Source organism: Orcinus orca, chromosome 2, assembly GCF_937001465.1.
Source record: "Orcinus orca chromosome 2, mOrcOrc1.1, whole genome shotgun sequence".
Taxonomy (NCBI): Eukaryota; Metazoa; Chordata; class Mammalia; order Artiodactyla; family Delphinidae; genus Orcinus; species Orcinus orca.
The window spans coordinates 14,392,032-14,409,593 of NC_064560.1; the positions used below are offsets into that span (position 1 = coordinate 14,392,032).

Sequence of the window (17,562 nt, forward strand, 5' to 3'; positions counted from 1 at the left end):
AGAATGTTTTTCTTTTTCAAGCATATGCAGATATGTTCTCTAATTTGCATTTCATTTTCCTAGAAGAATTGTCACGAAAATTGCTTTTCTTTATTTTTTGCTTATACTTTCTACTCTAGCTTTCTTTTCTTTCCCCATTGTCAAGGCTGCTTTGTAGGCTTTTCCTTTTCTGTACAGAATCATGTGCAATGAGGCTTGTAAAAGGATAGCTCCAAATTTCTGTTTGACGGACCTATTGCTTTTGTAAAGTACCCCCAGACTTTTCCAAGGACAAGAAGCAATCATTTTTTTGTTTGCTCACATTTATGATTTATTTTTCCTCTTGTGGCTGTATTAACTGTAACAAAGCCAACTTTTAATTGAGTTAAGCTTTTGTATCATTGCCTCCTTAGAATTATGAAAGTGTCAGAATTTGCCTGTGTTTATTAGCAAACTGTGAAAAAGGGTAATAGATTTAGAAGAAAGAATAAAACAAAGAAACCTAAAAATATTATTCTGTTCTTCCTAACACTTCTTATTTTTGATAGACAGAATTGATTTCCCCAAACAAAGTGATTTAAATATTTACTTTTGTTGTATAATTATTATAGGTCTTTGAGGGCAAGCAGCATTTCTTGTACATGTTTGAATCCTCCAGAACAGAGTGCTTTGACTGTAAATAATGATAGAAGTAGAAGTTGCCTTCACTGTTCCCTTACGTGTATATGCATGTTTGTTAAACATTAAACATTTGCTGTGGACATCACATTCCACCAGCCCCTGTAGCTTGCAGAAAAAAAATGAGAAACCACTTTTTGCATGCATTTATGCCCAAGCTAGAATGCGTGAAGTGTTTGGGAAAGGCTTTCATGGAGAAGGAGAGGCTTAATACAACGTAAAGTCACAAATGAGGGACATGGCATTGAAATGAGCAAAGGAAGAAAGGAATGAATGTAAGGTTAGGAACACCCAGCATCTACTTGTGAGAGTGCAGAGAGAGACACCATCACTGAAATGTAGATTGAGGCAAGATTATTGAAAGATTAGTATCATATTTTCAAATGTGCAGATTTCAAATGTGTACCTGTAAATCTGTGCCCGCCCCTCCCCCCATTTCTTTTTCAAAAGAAACTACTTTTGAAAACAATTGCTGATTTAACAAACATTTTGAGTGTTTGCTCTGTGCCAGGCACTTTGCTAGGAGGTGGGGATTTAATGAGAAATAAAATAGATATGACCCTTGACCTCATGGAGCTTGTAGGTTACCCTATAAAAGGTGAGCAGATAATTGCAGCACAGCGATAAGTGCTTGACAGAGGGAAACACTGTGTTAATATCAGAAGGATAACTAACCAGGTTTGGGAGGTAAAGAAATCGAACCCTTGCCAGCATTGTTTTAAAATAGTTTTTGGAGAATTTTACTGAATCATTTTCTTGAACAGTGATTCCTACAGTTCATTTGTATAGTAGGTGCTATCAGTTTTGTTTTTCAGTTTTCCTGTGTCCTGTGTTTGTTTTCCCTGTTCCCTGTTTGCCTGTCAGTATGGACTTCCGGAAGCTATCATTAAAAATTTATCAAACCATGGTATTATATATAAAATGTCAAAAATACTCATCTATAGAAGAGTATCGATTGGCTTATTAATTTCAGAATGGCTAAAAAGATCAACATATAAATATTTGCATGCATTTAAAAGTTCAGATACATGTCCTCTCTGTTTTGGTTTTCAGTGCTTAAGAAGTTGAAGGGTTTTGAAAGTAAAACTATGGCCATTTTTCTTCATCTCCTCCCTACTCCCAACCTTTGTAGCGATAGTTCTGAGTTAAAAAATTTTCATGACTGGGTCCAAAATATATGGATCTGAAAGAGCCATATATGAACGTGTGATGTGTCCGTTAGCACACATATGTAGAGTGTACGTACGTGTTTGAGTAGAGAGGTACTGAAATGAATTGCTAAACATGAGTTGGTGCTATTTGGTTTCCACTTTCGGTGTTCTTGGCCCAGTCTGTGCTGACAGCGAACCTCTGGGACGTCCCCTCAGTGCTGTGGGGTCTTTTCCTGCCAAATATCGTTCTCTTGCAAGATTAAATAGCTGAATCAGTGTGGCCCGAATCTCGATCCTGCTGAGAATATTGACTCCTGGAGGTTGTAATACAGATTAGCTGGTGAGAGCTCTGTTGGAAAAATAAAGTGAGTTTCTCTAAATGAATTTAACAACTGCTGTGAACCTTTTTGCATCCTCCAGCATGAATGCGTATGCTGGCAGTTAACCATTTATTTCCCTCATTTTCTCCCAAAGTTGCTCCAGTCCACCCCTGGGCATTTATTGTAAATGTTTTCGTAACTTTATTTCACATTTATGTTTCGCTCGATAAGGCATTTGGCATGTTAAATTACTAAGTACTGTGAAGGGTAGGTCATTATTTATTTATTTAAGGAGGAAAACCATTTTTTGTACTTATAAAAATAATTTAGTGTCACTTATATAATTAAATAAACCACACCACAGGGTTATTTAGAGTAAACTGACTAGCCCATTGCTTTCTGATCACAGACTTCATGTTATTGGTCAAAAAATTGTGAAATATTTAGCACGAGGCAGGACAGATGGCTAAAATTATTTGCATTGCTTCCAACCTCTATTCCATGACTATTTCTGCTTCCAGGGTTAGATTATAATAACCTTTGAGGGTTCTAAATTCTACAAAGATTATGGTGCTTCCCCTTAAGCGAAATATATGAAAAAGTCAACGATAGACCTCCAAAGCACAGAACACACAGATACCCTGAAAATGATGAGTAGTTTGTTAGATTTTCTGATTGCATGCTTCTGGATAAGTTCATCGAACTCTTTGCTATTTTGGGGGTGCCTCACGTCACTTATGTTTATGAAGCCTGTGCTCAGTCTGTTTATGAGACAGTCCTTCCATCTGCTTCCTACGTTCTTACCCATTTGTCTCTTGACACCTCCTCTGTGTGTGTGTGTGTGTGTGTGTGTGTGTGTATGTGATTTCTCAGTACAAATGTCTGTGACTGTGATTTGTAAATGCCAAAGCACGACACAACTGGAAGACTCTTAAACTGGTGAGTGCTGTGTTTACTTTTGCAGATTACTCCTTAGATCATCACTGCGATTATTACAATAATATCTTTAAAATTAAATAATTAGTTAAATTATTTTTTAATTTGCCACCATAAGCACACCCGAAACTGGGGGTAAAAAATGTCCCGAGTGGGACTTCCCTGGCGGTCCAGTGGTTAAGACTCTGCGCCTCCACTGCAGGGGCGTGGGTTCGATCCTTGGTGGGGGAGCTAAGATCCCTTATGCCTCGCATGGCACAACCAAAAGGAAAAAAGAATGTCCTGAGAGAAGGCACGAGAAGAGGGGGGCAGTATCAGTTTGTCTTCATAAAATAGCCTATATTTTGCAGTTACCCCAGATGAAGGTGTTAGACAAAGTACCACCTGACACTGAGTCTGTGTTTACTGAATACTTTGCAGGTTAACTTGCAACTCTGCCACACTGTCAGGAATATAACTGGGGCTAGAACCAAGGTCTCTTGACCTCTAGCCTGTTTTGCCCTTCTCTTTGGATGCATGACTCTTTGAATTACATTGATGGTCATTGTTGAAATTTGCAGTCATTCAGAAATAGACTTTTGAGGTGCATTTAAAAAAGGACTCCTAATTATTAAACTGTAAATCCTCTAAAATATCATCAGAGGCTCAAAAAAATCCATCATTGCACAAAATATTTATGAGTTATCCATAGTAAATGCCATCGGGATTTCCATGCCTGTGACCTTGATTTCAGTCTCCCAGTATTAAGACTACATCCCCCTTTTAAATTGTAAAATATATTACACAAACAAAACTGTCTATGGAAACTTATGTACAGTTTAAAGAATACCCAGCTTACAGAATAGAGCGTTTTGGAAACATTTGAAGGCCCTGATGTTCTTAGGTTTATACCTCATCCCCCTGACTAGCTACCAGCAACACAAGGGCCACTGCATCTTGAAAACACAGATTTTCACATCCAAATGACGAAAAGATGAGATGAAAACACAATTTCCATATATGGAAACAATGTACAGGTTTTGGGGAAAACCTGATTGGCTTCTTGCACCATAAAGCACACAACGGTCGGCAGGTTTATCCTCAATCAGCTGTTCGGGACTCAAGCATGAGAATGTCAGTCACTGTGACACTGTGCACCACTGTTTATGCTTAGATGACGCCTCCTCCCTGAATGGAGGATGAGGTTGGGGACAAACGTTCATGAAGGGCTCACTCTGTGCTGGGCACAGTCCTTCACACTTGTTATTTCATTTGTTTTTCTCAACAGTCCCTAGAAATAGTTGTCATTATCCTCATGTCATGGATGAAACAAGCCCAGAGAAAATAAATAAATTTCCTAAATGCATACAACCAGTGAAGAACAGAATGGAGGTTTGAGTCCAGGGTTTTTTCCAGACTTTAAAATGCTGAATTTTCCCTCTACACCAGAATTTTGGGATTGTTGCTTATATGTTATATCTGGAGCCCTTGTGCCATAGTGCAAATGTCCAAGATGTAAGCTTCTGGGTTTTTTTTGTTTTCGGCACGCCTCATGGCTTTCAGGATCTTAGTTCCCCTACCGGGGATTGAACTGGGGCCACAACAGTGAAAGTGCCGAGTCCTAACCACTGGACCGCCAGGGAATTCCCAGGAACTTCTTTTTGTTAATGCAGCAGTTCATTTATCCTTAAATGGCATTTTGGAGGCCACATGGTGATATTAGGACCAAATTTAGAAGTTTCAAATTTGTTACCACCGGAAACAGAGCTTTACCACCGATGAGTGGAATCTCCCATTCAAACATTCCTTTATGTGCTGGGGTGCAGGAAGGCACTGCATTGCCCCAGACAGTGCGAGTGTGGGACTTACTCATGTGATACTTGAGGTTAAGGATTAATGCATATTCTCCTTCGAGATGTACTTACCTTTCTTGTTCTACCTTCCTCTGAAGGTGCCTGCTCTGTGCTTGGTTTTGTGCTGGGAGCTGGGGACACAGGATCTAAGCATGGATCTCGCTCAGCCCAGAACACACAGCACAGCCTATTAGGAGAGAGATGAGGTTTCGGGGTTTGGGTATCATAGAGTCAGGAACCCAGCCCTAGGTGGGATGTGGTGACGGTCACAGTTGGCTTACGGAAGAAGGTGGCATGAAATGAGTTTGTAAGAATGAATAAGGACAGAGACAGAGGAGGAAGAGGTGATGGCGAGTGGTGGGTGGTGAAAACTTCCCACATAGGGAACTGAGTATACAAGGAGTCAAGAATGAAACTGCATGTGAGGAACTGCAAATACTAATTTTATCCTGAAGATTGGGGGAGTAACTAAAAGGTATTTTTTAGTAAGGAAATGGCACTAGACTTTAGGGTCATCGTTTGTCTAAATATTGGGAGTGGTTTATCTAGTCCTGTCGTCAACTTGGCCCTTGTACGGGTGGTATTTCACTGCAGTTTTCACCATGGATCTTGAAGCTCCTACGTCCGGCTCTTGTTGGTCCTGTGGTGATTGTAACACTAGTGTTTGTTGGGCTCTGCTTTTGCAGAACAACAAAAACAAAATCACGACTTCTTGTATCTCTGTATTTTTAAGCTGTGCCAATTAAAAATAAAAGCACTTAAGCACTTTTGGTGCATGGATTTAGACTTGAATGACAAATGTCAAGCACAGGTGTCGGTATGGTATGGAAATAGGGCAAAGGTGTGTTCGTGCACCAACCGTGATACAAGCCGGGTGTGGCCAGTCTCAGACACAATGTCAGGTTGGTAGGTCTGAGCGTGTAAACCCATATAGGTATGTATGCCTTTAGCATTGCATGCAGGTGCTACATTAGTTCCATACGAATATGGAGAGGAAAATCTCCATTTCTAAACCGTTGGCAATTGGGGTAAACTTAACTATGTTTTAATAAAGGTTAAGCCTAAACTTTTGTTGTTTGTTTTCAAAAGTTAGATGACAAACCAGAGTGCAGCTAACTTTAACTCAGAAAACGTAACTGCCTCTTGCTCATTCAACAGGCCAGAGATCGTAGACATCAATCAGCACAGATGACTATGTTGTGCATATAGATGGTCCAAGAGATGACCTGGGGTCCTTGTTGTCCTCAGGGTACTGTCCAGAAATAATCTTTTCTGGCAGCTTATAAGGATACCTGTCTGAGATGATTTACCATTGGCTCCTCAAGTCAGAATGCAAAGGAATGAAATCCTTGCAGTTGAATAGTTTTGAATGACAGTTTTTATGTGTGTAAGAAATTGAGGACTTGATCCTAGTTAAAAGCAAAGGAAGTTAGTTTTGAGTTGTAGCAAGATATGTGGGTAAGAAGCAAGAAATAACTTCCATGACTTCCCTGGTGATGCAGTGGTTAAGAATCCGCCTGCCAATGCAGGGGACATGGGTTCGAGCCCTGGTCCTGGAAGACCCCACATGCCGCGGAGCAACTAACCCCATGTGCCACAACTACTGAGCCTGTGCTCTAGGGCCCGCGAACCACAAATACTGAGCCACAACTACTGAGGCCGTGTGCTGCAACTACTGAAGCCCGCGCGCCTAGGGCCTGTGCTCTTCAACAAGAGAGGCCACCACAATGAGAAGCCTGTGCACCGCAGTAAAGAGTAACCCCTGCTCGCCACAACTAGAGAGAGCCCGGGCACAGCAATGAAGACCCAGTGCAGCCAAACATATATAAATAAAAATAATTTAAAAAAAAGAAAAAAAAAGAAATAACTTCCTACGATATGTGGATTATAGAATAAAGTCTTAAGGCTCTTTCAACTTTTAAAATGACCTATTTCAGCAGAGCCTTATATCTCAATCATTATGCTTCTTTCTCTTACATCTCAAACGGGAATGATAATATTTATGCTTAAGCTGAGAGGATCAGTGAAAGCCTGATGGAAAAGCCCTTTGTGTGATGCACAAGAAAGGCACTGTTAAATAACAATGTGAAATCAGGCTCTGTCTGTGGAGATGGGTACATGGAGGGATGATTGGCTTTCCTTTTTGGCTTTTTATAATTTTATTAAAATGTAATAGAAACCCGGGGAAAGCAGTGTAGTCTGGCTTGAGAGAGTCAGGGAGATGCGTGTGTAGAGGAGGAGATGCCGGTGTACATCACTGGGCTGCTCTGTACTTGCCAGATGCTCTCTGAAATCCCTCCAGATCACACATTGAAAGCCAAGTGGTGGTAATTATTCCTGAGGATCCCAAAGTGTTATATTTTGAAATGGGGATTAATACCAGGCAAAAAGCCCTCTGTTATTTATGAAAGATCCAGTTTTCTTCTTCTGTATGGTTTTGTTCTTTTAAAAAGAATATTCGAGATGAGCTGATGTTTATGGCCCTGAAAAAGAAGCGACCTAACCTTATTCAGAAGGTGGGAGAATGTTCAAGTCTGTTGAACAATGTTGGATGACAAGGTCATTTTGAAGGACAGAATAAGCAATAATTACAACAGGCAGAAATTAAACCATAATGAACAGTAATCCTGAAGAAAATTAAAACACAGAAAACACTGCATTATTTATTTGGATTCAGTGGGAACATGCCAAGGGAGAGGCAGCTGGCTTTCTGCTTTTGGAATGTTTGTAGACTAGAGAAGAAGCTGTCAATCAGATTTAAGCTCTCACTTAATTCTTGCTTTTAGGTCAGATCTAACTGTAAAGTGAAGTGGGGAATGGACACAGTTAACGATGTGACCCGGGACAGGAAAGACATGAACCATAGAGACAAGCCGACATGAGGTTGGATTCTGCCTGTACCTATTTCATCATCACTACCTGCTGTTTCCTAGCTTCTGTACTCAGCAGAACTTTGGGCCTTAAGAGCTGATTTTTAGAGGCAGAAAAGACTGGGGTTCAAATGACAGCATCTTTTATTACCTCTATTTCTCTAGAAAATAGAGTCATAAAGGGTTTCTGCTTCATTTATTTCACTGTATCTTAAGTTTCCACATCTGTAAAATGGAAATTACAAAATACTTTAACTTGGGACTTCCCTGTGGCGTAGTGGTTAAGAATCCGCCTGCCAATGCAGGGGACACGGGTTGGATACCTTTTCTGGGAAGATCCCACATGCTGCGGAGCAGCTAAGCCCTTGTGCCACAACTACTGAGCCTGCGCTCTAGAGCCCGCGAGCCACAGCTACTGAAGCCCGCGTGCCTAGAGCCCGTGCTCCGCCACAAGAGAAGCCACCGCAATGAGAAGCCCGCGCACCGCAACGAAGAGTAGCCGCCGCTCGCCACAACTAGAGAAAGCCCGCATGCAGCAACGAAGACCCAACGCAGCCAAAAATAAAATTAATTTTAAAAAATACTTTCACTTGTAGGATAATTATAAGAATTAAATATTAGCACTTGGCATAGTGCTCAGTGACAGATAGTTTTGTTATTATTGTGAAATAAACTGAAAATTGAGAAAAGATCTTGGCATGAAAATGTTTAAAGAGTCACTTCATTTTGTTTTTGTGGAAATAGGAACAGTATTTCCAATCTTCAAATTTATTACCGTTTATGACAGTTTATTTTACTTGGATATCCTTGAAGTATTATTTTGATTATTTTGGTTATGGTCACTCATAGTTTTGTGTAAAACATCTTCATTAGACAATGTTGCAAAATATTCCTGGGAGCTAATGTCTGTTATAGAATTTTCATTTATAAGTGTAGAAGGTGGTCATTTCAGTGACAGTATGCATACTGATTTAATGATTCTCATGTGTTCAAGGAGAAGAAAAATCTCATTGATGCAGCTCAGCACAGCACATACGTTCGCAAATGAATTGTTTCCCAGTTTCGGCTCAGAACTCTAAGGTTTTTACACCAATCCCTAATGGTGTTTTACTTCCTCACAAGCATTTATGATAAACATCAGGGTTATTTAAGGACGAGCTTTTAAATAGGATGGAGGAGGTGGATGGAGGATGGAGGAAAACCCATGTTTCTGCTGGAATTCTGTATGTTAACTTAAAAGGGTTGAAACTAACGCTTAAATTCTGCTTCTGCTTCATCAGAAGGCACAGATTCCAGATTCAGTATTTGATCTGCAGGAGGAGGTCCGTCGGTGTCCATGGTGCGATGTCCAGGTGATATGGGTATTTTAAGGCAGGTTGCTGCAGTGGACTTGCTCACCTGGCGGGGGCGGGGGTGGGGGAGGGCGGCACCTGCAGTTCCATTATGTGTGTTCTTGCTGTGTGGTGCTTAGCGACTTTGATGAAGAGATGCCAGGGATCATCTGCAGCGTTAGTTAATATTAGAATCGCTGGTATGCTCACAGTTGATGTCTGTCATATTTAGCACAGGCTTGGCAGATTCAAAAATTTCTGTGATTTTTCGTCCAGAAATGAATTTGTTTTGTGACCTTTGTTACGGATACCCAAGCTGTGTATTACACAAAATCCGCATCTGAGAGGGGATTGTAGCTGCTTCCTCAGGGCGACTTTTATAGCATTTGCCACACTTTGGCGAAGAACTGATTTTATTTTCTTTCTCCCCAGTCAGCTAGACTGTGGTTCCTTGAGCTCAGGGCATGTGGCCAGTCATATTTTTAACCTCAGCACCAGACATTGTGCCTGGCATGTGTTGACATGCAATAAATGTTTTAATGAATAAGTGAAATTGTGTAGCCCTTTACTTCACTGATGCACAGCATGTAAGTTTTTTTCCGGATTCATTTCCACTCAGACTTTCACAAGGCCCTGACCTGTCCTGCCACACTCCTTGATCTCCTCTCCTCCCATTTGGCTCCTAGAAGAGATGTGTTGCAATGTTCTAAAGATTTGTCTACTAAGGAAACGTTAGTGATGTTGTATGTGCTGTGGTTACACCTTATATGAATCAGAATAGATTAGCTGTTGAAATAAACAATCGTCAGATCTGAGCACAATAAAGTTGATCCCTCTCTCGCATACAAGGCCAATGCAGTGGTAGTGGGGGTGGGGTGCTTAAGGGCTCTGCTCCATGGAGTCATTCAGTGATCCAGGCCCCTTCTATCTAGTGTCTCTGCTATTGCCTGGACCTTGGAATTCTCCACTAGGTGAGCTACATCTGGCATGCAGTCAGCCATAGAGAGGAACCATGGTGAGTCATAAGAGGTGTTAGGGGCTAGGTCTGGAAGTTGTGTACATCACATCCATCTATGTTTCACAGGCCAGAATTCAGTCCTGTGAACTCATTTGACTGCTGGGGGCTGGAAGTACTGAGTAGTGGTATGCCAAGGAGGAATGCAAAAACTGGGTATTAGTGGCCATGGTCAGTTCCTGCCATACAACCTTTTATCAAAAGTCTGTCCTTCTAGGAGAGGCAGAAAAAGTGCCAAATGCTTTGTGTGTCCCTTTAGCCTCTAAGATGCTTGCCATGTTCTCATAAGAGCTGACTCTGGGTTTCAGGGAGAAGAAGGAATACTTTGGGTTGAGAACTCTTTCTCTGTCCTTTGTTTTGACTGTGGACCTGTCTCTTAGGTCTGGCTCAGTCACAGGTGAGACTAATGTCCAATCTAAAGTGGGCAGTGAGATCTTGCAATAATATGATAGAGAGGATACAAGAAGTCCAAGTGTAAAATGCAGACTTGATTTTTGGTCAGAGTTAATGAAGAAATATTTTAAAGTTAATCTGTGCTGTCCAAAAGTACAAAAATAAAGTGAAACTTAAAGCATACCCCGCTGGCCATATATTGAACTGAGAAGTCCCAAATGGTCACACGGAAGTTACTTCCTCATCACCCATCTCCCTCAGATAAGAAGTTTAGCCCTGTCTGCATTGGAAAACGGAAGCTGGGTGGAGGACAGGAGCAGCCAACTGCCGGTTGTGCTGTATCCAAATTGACTAAACCTGGGGCTTTGCTGTATTTGTGTGTGTGTGTGTGTGTGTGTGTGTGTGTGTGTGTGTGTGTGTGTACTTCTTAAAGTTTACATTTACCTGCCACCTCTAAGAATGAATCAGATGTATAATGTAATGGTATACAGCTCAGTTTTGAGAGTGATGTTTTGTGAAAATTACTTTTGAGTCATATTCTTTTTGAAAAAGTTTCCAAGGCCATTTAGTGACTTAAAAAATTGACACGTCCTTTTGGGGTCATGGCTAACAGTTTATAAATTTTCTGTAAAAGGGAAGTTTAGTTTTCAAACCAGGAGAGATGCATGTAAATAGTGAATTATTTAAGTAACCTAAAGGCTTCAAATAGTTGGTGTAAATTCCCAGTTGACACCTACAAAATGGCAAACATGTTAAGAGAATCTGGCCTCTTCCAATGGATTGTGCCTTTTTTTTCTGTCATGCAAACTTGTGCATGTATTTTATGAAGTGTTAATACAGTTAGTATCTAATGTTCCTAATCTATGCAATTGGATATTTCTTAAATGGGTTTTCTGCATGCAAGCATTTGTACACATTAATATTTATGCAAGTATTCAAATCAATGCAAGGGCATCTGTCTGAGTATGTGATAAAAATATGCATATGCATGAACATTTGTACCAGGGGATAAGTCCCCAAAGTTAGTGATTGCTGAGGTTACAGTTTTCAACTTTTGTCCTTTTAACAAAATTTCCTTGACTAGAAAAAGGCATGCACAGAAATAGCACAAGCGCTAATATTGACAAATAAAATGGTTTTATTTAACAGTATTTAATAGAGGTGAGTTACAAGTCTTTAATTAGCAATGTGACATTTTAGAAAACAGAGTATGTATTTTAGAATATGTAGCAGTTTTCACAAAGAGCATTTATTCTAATATATTGCCAGTATAAAAAACATGCTATTAGGAATGAAATAATTTTTGTAAGAAATATTCTATTTCATTGTTATTTATTTCTTTATTTTAGCTTGAGGCTGACCCCTAGAAATACTTGGCTCAGTTAGAACAGGGCTTCTTTTGGCTTTTTTAAGGGTGCACGCGAGAATGTAAAGGATGACAGAATGGTGGGGGATTGGGTAGAGGGGAAGGCTTCCAATTTCCAGCCCTTCATGGTCACTGTTGATATGCTTGTCCGTGTCGTCTCAGGAGATTCTGACTTCTGGGATCTTTCTCAGGCTGGAAAACCTGGTATCTGGGGTCCAGCCTCCCTGAGAAATCTAAGGAGCCTCCGAGAGGAGGCCTGGACATTTCCGGGACACTGCTGTGAAGCACAGGGGTTGACAGTCCTCACTGCTTGGTGATCTCCTGACCCCCACCCTGTACCTTTGTTAGTCTGGAGGACCATCTCTCTTTGATCTCTTTATAGTTCTGATTCTGCGTTGTCTAGTTATTAGGTTCAACTGAAAGAGTTTTTTTTCTTGATTTATAAACTTATTTGTTGGTAAATGTCCAGCTCCCGATGTTAACAGTTCATGGAAGGACAAGAATAAACAGAGTTGATTCTGAAATATCAGTTCTGTAGTTTAAAGATGTGTGAAAGATTTCTGTTTTTGCATCCCATTGGCCAGGAATTTAAAATCTACCAGTTGTTTGGAAGAGATTGAGAATTATGGTGTGTCTTTGTCATGCGTAAGCAACATCTTCCCAGTGAAATTTTGCTTAGCTGATTTTAAGCTGAAATGCCAGGGAATTAATTTTTTTCTTATGGGAAAGAAAGGGTTGAGAGAATTATGAACGACTTTGGTGTGAATTTGAAAGGAATTACTTGCTCAGAGTTACACTGTCCCTTCTCAAAGCCTAAATAGTACTTATTTTCCATGATTAACTGGGGTGAAGGTGCAGATTTTTGTTTCTGTGTCTCATATGTGGAAGGCAAAGCTATCGCTATTCACGGAGCAGAGATGGCGGGTTAAAATGTTCCAGATCGCTAATGGACATGTAGTATTGCCTCTTTGAACGTTTTCCAGTTGAATCATTCTAGGCAAGCCCTATGGTATAGCATTTGGAGCCTGGGTCACATATGCTTCTCTGCGCTGATGGAGGCTCCTCCATTGCAAGGAGGATTTTGTCTCCCTTGTGAGTATTTGCTTGGTCCACCTCTAAGGAGAGGCCATCTATTTAGGCTGAAGGCAAAGGAGTAGCTAGTGTAGAAATTTTGCAGTAGGAAGGAGTTTGGTATGTTGTAGGCATGAAGAGAAGGCTGGAGAGAGCAAAGGGGGAGGTGGTATAGGATGTAAGAAGAGAGACTAGGCAGGGCCACGATACAGAGCGGGGACTTTACTGTAGCTATAATGGAAGCCGTTGAAAGTTTTAAAGTAGGGGTGTGACCCAATTTGATTTACGTTTTCAAGAAGATAACCTTGGCTGATAGGTGGAAAAAACGGATTGTATGTGGCCAAGAATGAACACAGGGAATAGTTATGGGGGATGGGTAAGATAATGGTGGTTTGGACTGATCTGGTGGCAATGGAAATGAAGGAAAGAGGACCATTTCAAGTTTTACTTTGGAGGTAGGGCTCCTTCAGCCTCATGCTGAAGAACAGATGTTGAGAATGAAGGAGCAGAGAATACAAAGACGTCTCCCAGAATTTTGGTTCTAACAAATGATTGAATGGTGTGGCCATTTAACTTAAATGAGGAAGACTAGGGGAGGAACAAGTGGAAGACAGAAATTCTGTTCGGTTGGATATGAGCTTCCATGTGGGGGCAGCCGTTAAGCTTTTCTCGCTGTATCATGAAGCTCAGGGGAGAGGCCGGGAAGGAAGTATAAATTGGAGAGAGTCATCAGACCTTATATGGTACATGTGGTATTTCAAACCCCGGAAAAGTTCTGAGGTCACCTAGAAAAAAAGGGTAGAGATGAGAAGAGGGGCCAGAACCGAGCCCCAAGCTCTCCAGCCTTTAGAGTCTGGTAGAAGAAGACAAACAAGACAAGGCGGGTCTCGTGAGATGACAGAGAATTAGGTAAATTCGAAACAGAAGCCAGGAGAAGACACAGTTTTTATTTATTTATTTATAAATTTATTTATTTTATTTATTTATTTTTGGCTGTGTTGGGTCTTCGTTGCTGCGTGTGGGCTTTCTCTAGCTGCAGCGAGCGGGGGCTACTCTTCGTTGCGGTGCGCGGGCTTCTTGTTGTGGTGGCTTCTCTTGTTGTGGAGCACGGGCTCTAGGCGCACGGGCTTCAGTAGTTGTGGCGCGTGGGCTCAGTAGTTGTGGCTCACGGGCTCTAGAGCGCAGGCTCAGTAGTTGTGGCTCACAGGCTCTAGAGCGCAGGCTCAGTAGTTGTGGCTCGCGGGCTCTAGGGCGCAGGCTCAGTAGTTGTGGCGCATGGGCTTAGTTGCTTTGCGGCATGTGGGTTCTTCCCAGACCGGGGCTTGAACCCATGTCCCCTGCATTGGCAGGCGGATTCTTAACCACTGCGCCACCAGGGAAGCCCGACACAGTTTTTAAAAAGGACAAGTCAAATGCTGCTGAGGAGGTCAAATAAAGGGAGGATGTTGAAATGCTCATTAAATTTGGCACCCTTAAGGGAGTTGCTGATGTTGGCAAGGGTTCAGGGGAATGGAGGTGATGAACTGGAGATAGTGAATAAAGGTAAATTGTTCAAGAAGTGTTGCTGGGAAGGGCTGAAGGTGGAGGTAAACTTAAGGTGGAAAGATTTTTGTTGTATTTCTCATTTTTGTTGTTGTTTCTTTTTTTTCCTGTGGGAACTACTACAGCGTAGTTGAATGAACATTGATGGAATTGATCCATTGGAGAAGGAGAAACTGGTGATGCAGGGGAGAGAAGGATAACAGTAGGAGGAGGATAGGCATGGAATTCAAAGCACAAGTGTAGGGTTGGCTTTGCTAGGATCCAGGAATATTCCTTCCATTATATGAGAAGGGAAAGCAGAAAGTATGCATTTAGTTACAGGTGGGTTTATGGTTGGTGGTGGGAAGGCTAGGTAGTCGCAGTGGGTTGCTTCCAGTTTCTGTGGATCTGTGTTTCTGGGTTCTGCCTTTCTCTAAATCCCCTTTTTCTCAGTGCTTATGAATTGGTTCTGCACAACTCCAGTCTCACCTCAGTCACATACCCTGTGTATGTCCAAGTTCTCTTGTGGGTGTCTACAAGTGAGGGCGTAGCCAGGCCGTGGCCAGAACCTTAGGGTGGTTCTCAGAGTTTTGCTTTCACCTGAGCACTGAGCTGTCCCGTATTGTAGCCAGTGGCCATGGCTGGCCGTTGAGGGCTTGAAATGTGGTTGGTGTGACGAACGAATTGAACATTTAATTTTATTTCATTTCAACTTAAATACTGATTCCCGACTCAGTTATTGGAAAAACTTTTTCTGTGTTTGGGACAAAGTTGATATGTGAATCTACTTTTTCAACTATACCAGGGATCTCCAATAAAATTTTGTGTCTGGATTGCGATGTGCTCTGAGTGCAAATTGTACCCTGATTTCGAAGACTTAGCTAAAAAAATAAGTAAATTATCTTGTTGATAATTTTATATCGATTACATGTTGACACGATGATAATCTGGATACGTAAACTATATTGTTAAATCAACTTCAGTTGATTCCAAAAAGTTTTTTGAAGTAGCTACTAGAAAAGTTCAAATTAAAATATGGCTCACATCGTATTTCTGTCGGGCGGCACTGCTTTAGGGCTGTGCCTGTAAGAAAGGCTTATATTTTAGGTGTGTGCTTGGTCACGCCTGTCTAAGAGCAGTCCATGTCTCACTACGAGGAGCAGTGACCTCAGAGGGTTGATGCTGCTCGCTTAAGGTCTCAGGGCTGCAGAACTGGGATCTGAACCCTGGCTCTCTGGCTGCCTGCAGGCTGTGCCCTGGACCGTGCACCACGTGGAAGTCATTTCGTGCATTCTTTCTCTTGAGTTATTCTGTGTTTACACTAGCAAAGGATATTTACATGGACACTTAAAGGGCAGAATTTGGTTTTTAGCTCAAGCAGTTGAAATTATGGTTCTCGGGGTATGGTTTTAATGTACTGTTACTGACTTTGCTTTGATTTCACTGAGGATACACAGTTTATAGTGAGGCCTCTCCCTGGCCTTGAACGCAAGGACTAACAGTCGGCTCTTTCATGTTTCTTATTTACTACTAATGATGACCACCGTTTGCTCTGTGCACTGGATCTGCTATCACCAGGTGCTGGTGTGCACTTAGTCCATTATCCCATGCTTGATGATACACTCCTTTTGTCTTGCGATTGTTAAGCTTTCATTAGGGATCCTTGTGAAGAAGACATTTATTTATTTTTCATAGGACTAATTTCAAGTTAATATAAATTTTAAAGGGTTATGATCTACCACGATTTGCTATGGGCATCTGAAGGTCAGGGCGTCTCAGACTGAACTCCCTATCCATTCCTCCTCTTTTTCATTCCCTGCCTTTAGTGTCATCTTCAACTCCGGTTCTCTTGCATTGCCCCCAGGATGCCGCCATCGATCGCGGTGAAGTGACTCTCCACGTCCTTCCGGTCTGTCTCATCCCTTCTTTCTACCTGCTGCCACGGCCTAGTTCAGACCTTCAAACATCCCTAACTTTTCTTTCTGCTCCCATTCACTTGTGATTGTTTACTTATTTATTTTCCCCACTCATCAGTTTCCTGAGAGGGGCCTTTGTCTCTATCATCTTTGGGTTTTTAGGTCTTAGCTGAGAGCTTGTGCTGTTGACAGGAATGTTCGTAGGTTATGTTTCTCTCTACATGTGCATTCTTCTCTCCCTCCCTCCTGAATACTGTTAGCATAGCTTACTCAGCAGAGCTCCCCAGCTGGATGCACAGTCAGCAGCAGTGCTGCAAGCCCTTGGTGAATGCAAGATCGCATGCTGTACCCATGTTCCCACTTGGTTCACGTGGATCCAGCGAAAATCTCTCCCTGGCTACTCCAGCTAATGGGGGACAGATTTCTTTCTTGGAGCCTAACTGATACGTCTCTGGGGCATAGAACTGGATAGAAATCCCTAGAATGTGATATCTAATACTCAATAACCTTGGGACAAACTGAGGATGATTTCCATATAGGTGTATAGGCAGAGCATTTGGTTCACTGTTTATGAGCCAAAGCTTGCAATAGAAAACTAAGGGGAAAAAAAAAAAAAAAAGAAAGAAAAAGTAAAAAAGGGACTGTAAAAGAAGCAGAATTCCATATAATCAAATCACAAGTGCGTTTTAAGTTCTCCGAAAAATTAGTCAGATTTCATAAGGATCGCAAAAGAATGCCATTAATATGTCATGTCTGGAGTTCCATGTTACCATATTACTTCAGCATCTACTTTGGGTCTCTCTCCAAAACGGATATAATTTCAGAAATGAGTCTGCATCCCTCCTGCCCCTGGTGAAAAGGGAACAGTTATTTCTGTCTATAATGTAGCAACAAGATGCCAGTAGCTACTCAAGCAGTTTTCCGTGCATCTGATGAAGAGATACTGGTACTTTTATATGGCCTGTGGGATTTCATAAGAAGTATAATGGAGAGTTTAGTTAAACAAAATGTTCTTCTCTGCTCTCTCTCAGTTTACTAGTGGTAGGTCTCAGAATGGTGGGTCCCTATGTTACAAATACTTGTTTATGAATGATCATACCTGCAGACAGCCTACTGAATAAGAGTATTGTAAAAAATCTTAGAACTTTGGAAGAATGATTGGATGTTTAGCCAGAGAACAAAG

At 41.4% G+C, this 17,562-nt stretch overlaps 1 protein-coding gene across 8 annotated transcripts in view; it reads left to right on the plus strand.

Annotated features, from left to right (window-relative positions):
• Window positions 1-17,562, plus strand: part of LOC117197037 (LIM zinc-binding domain-containing Nebulette) — a 250,838-nt gene that overhangs the window by 186,883 nt on the left and 46,393 nt on the right. The window contains exon 9 of one of the 8 annotated variants that reach the window (XM_049705567.1): window positions 591-17,008. The exons of the other annotated variants lie outside the window; for them this stretch is intronic. The gene's annotated coding sequence lies outside the window, so the exon portion shown is untranslated. Of the gene's footprint in view, window positions 1-590; window positions 17,009-17,562 lie in introns of those variants that run through there. 8 annotated transcript variants of the gene reach the window in all.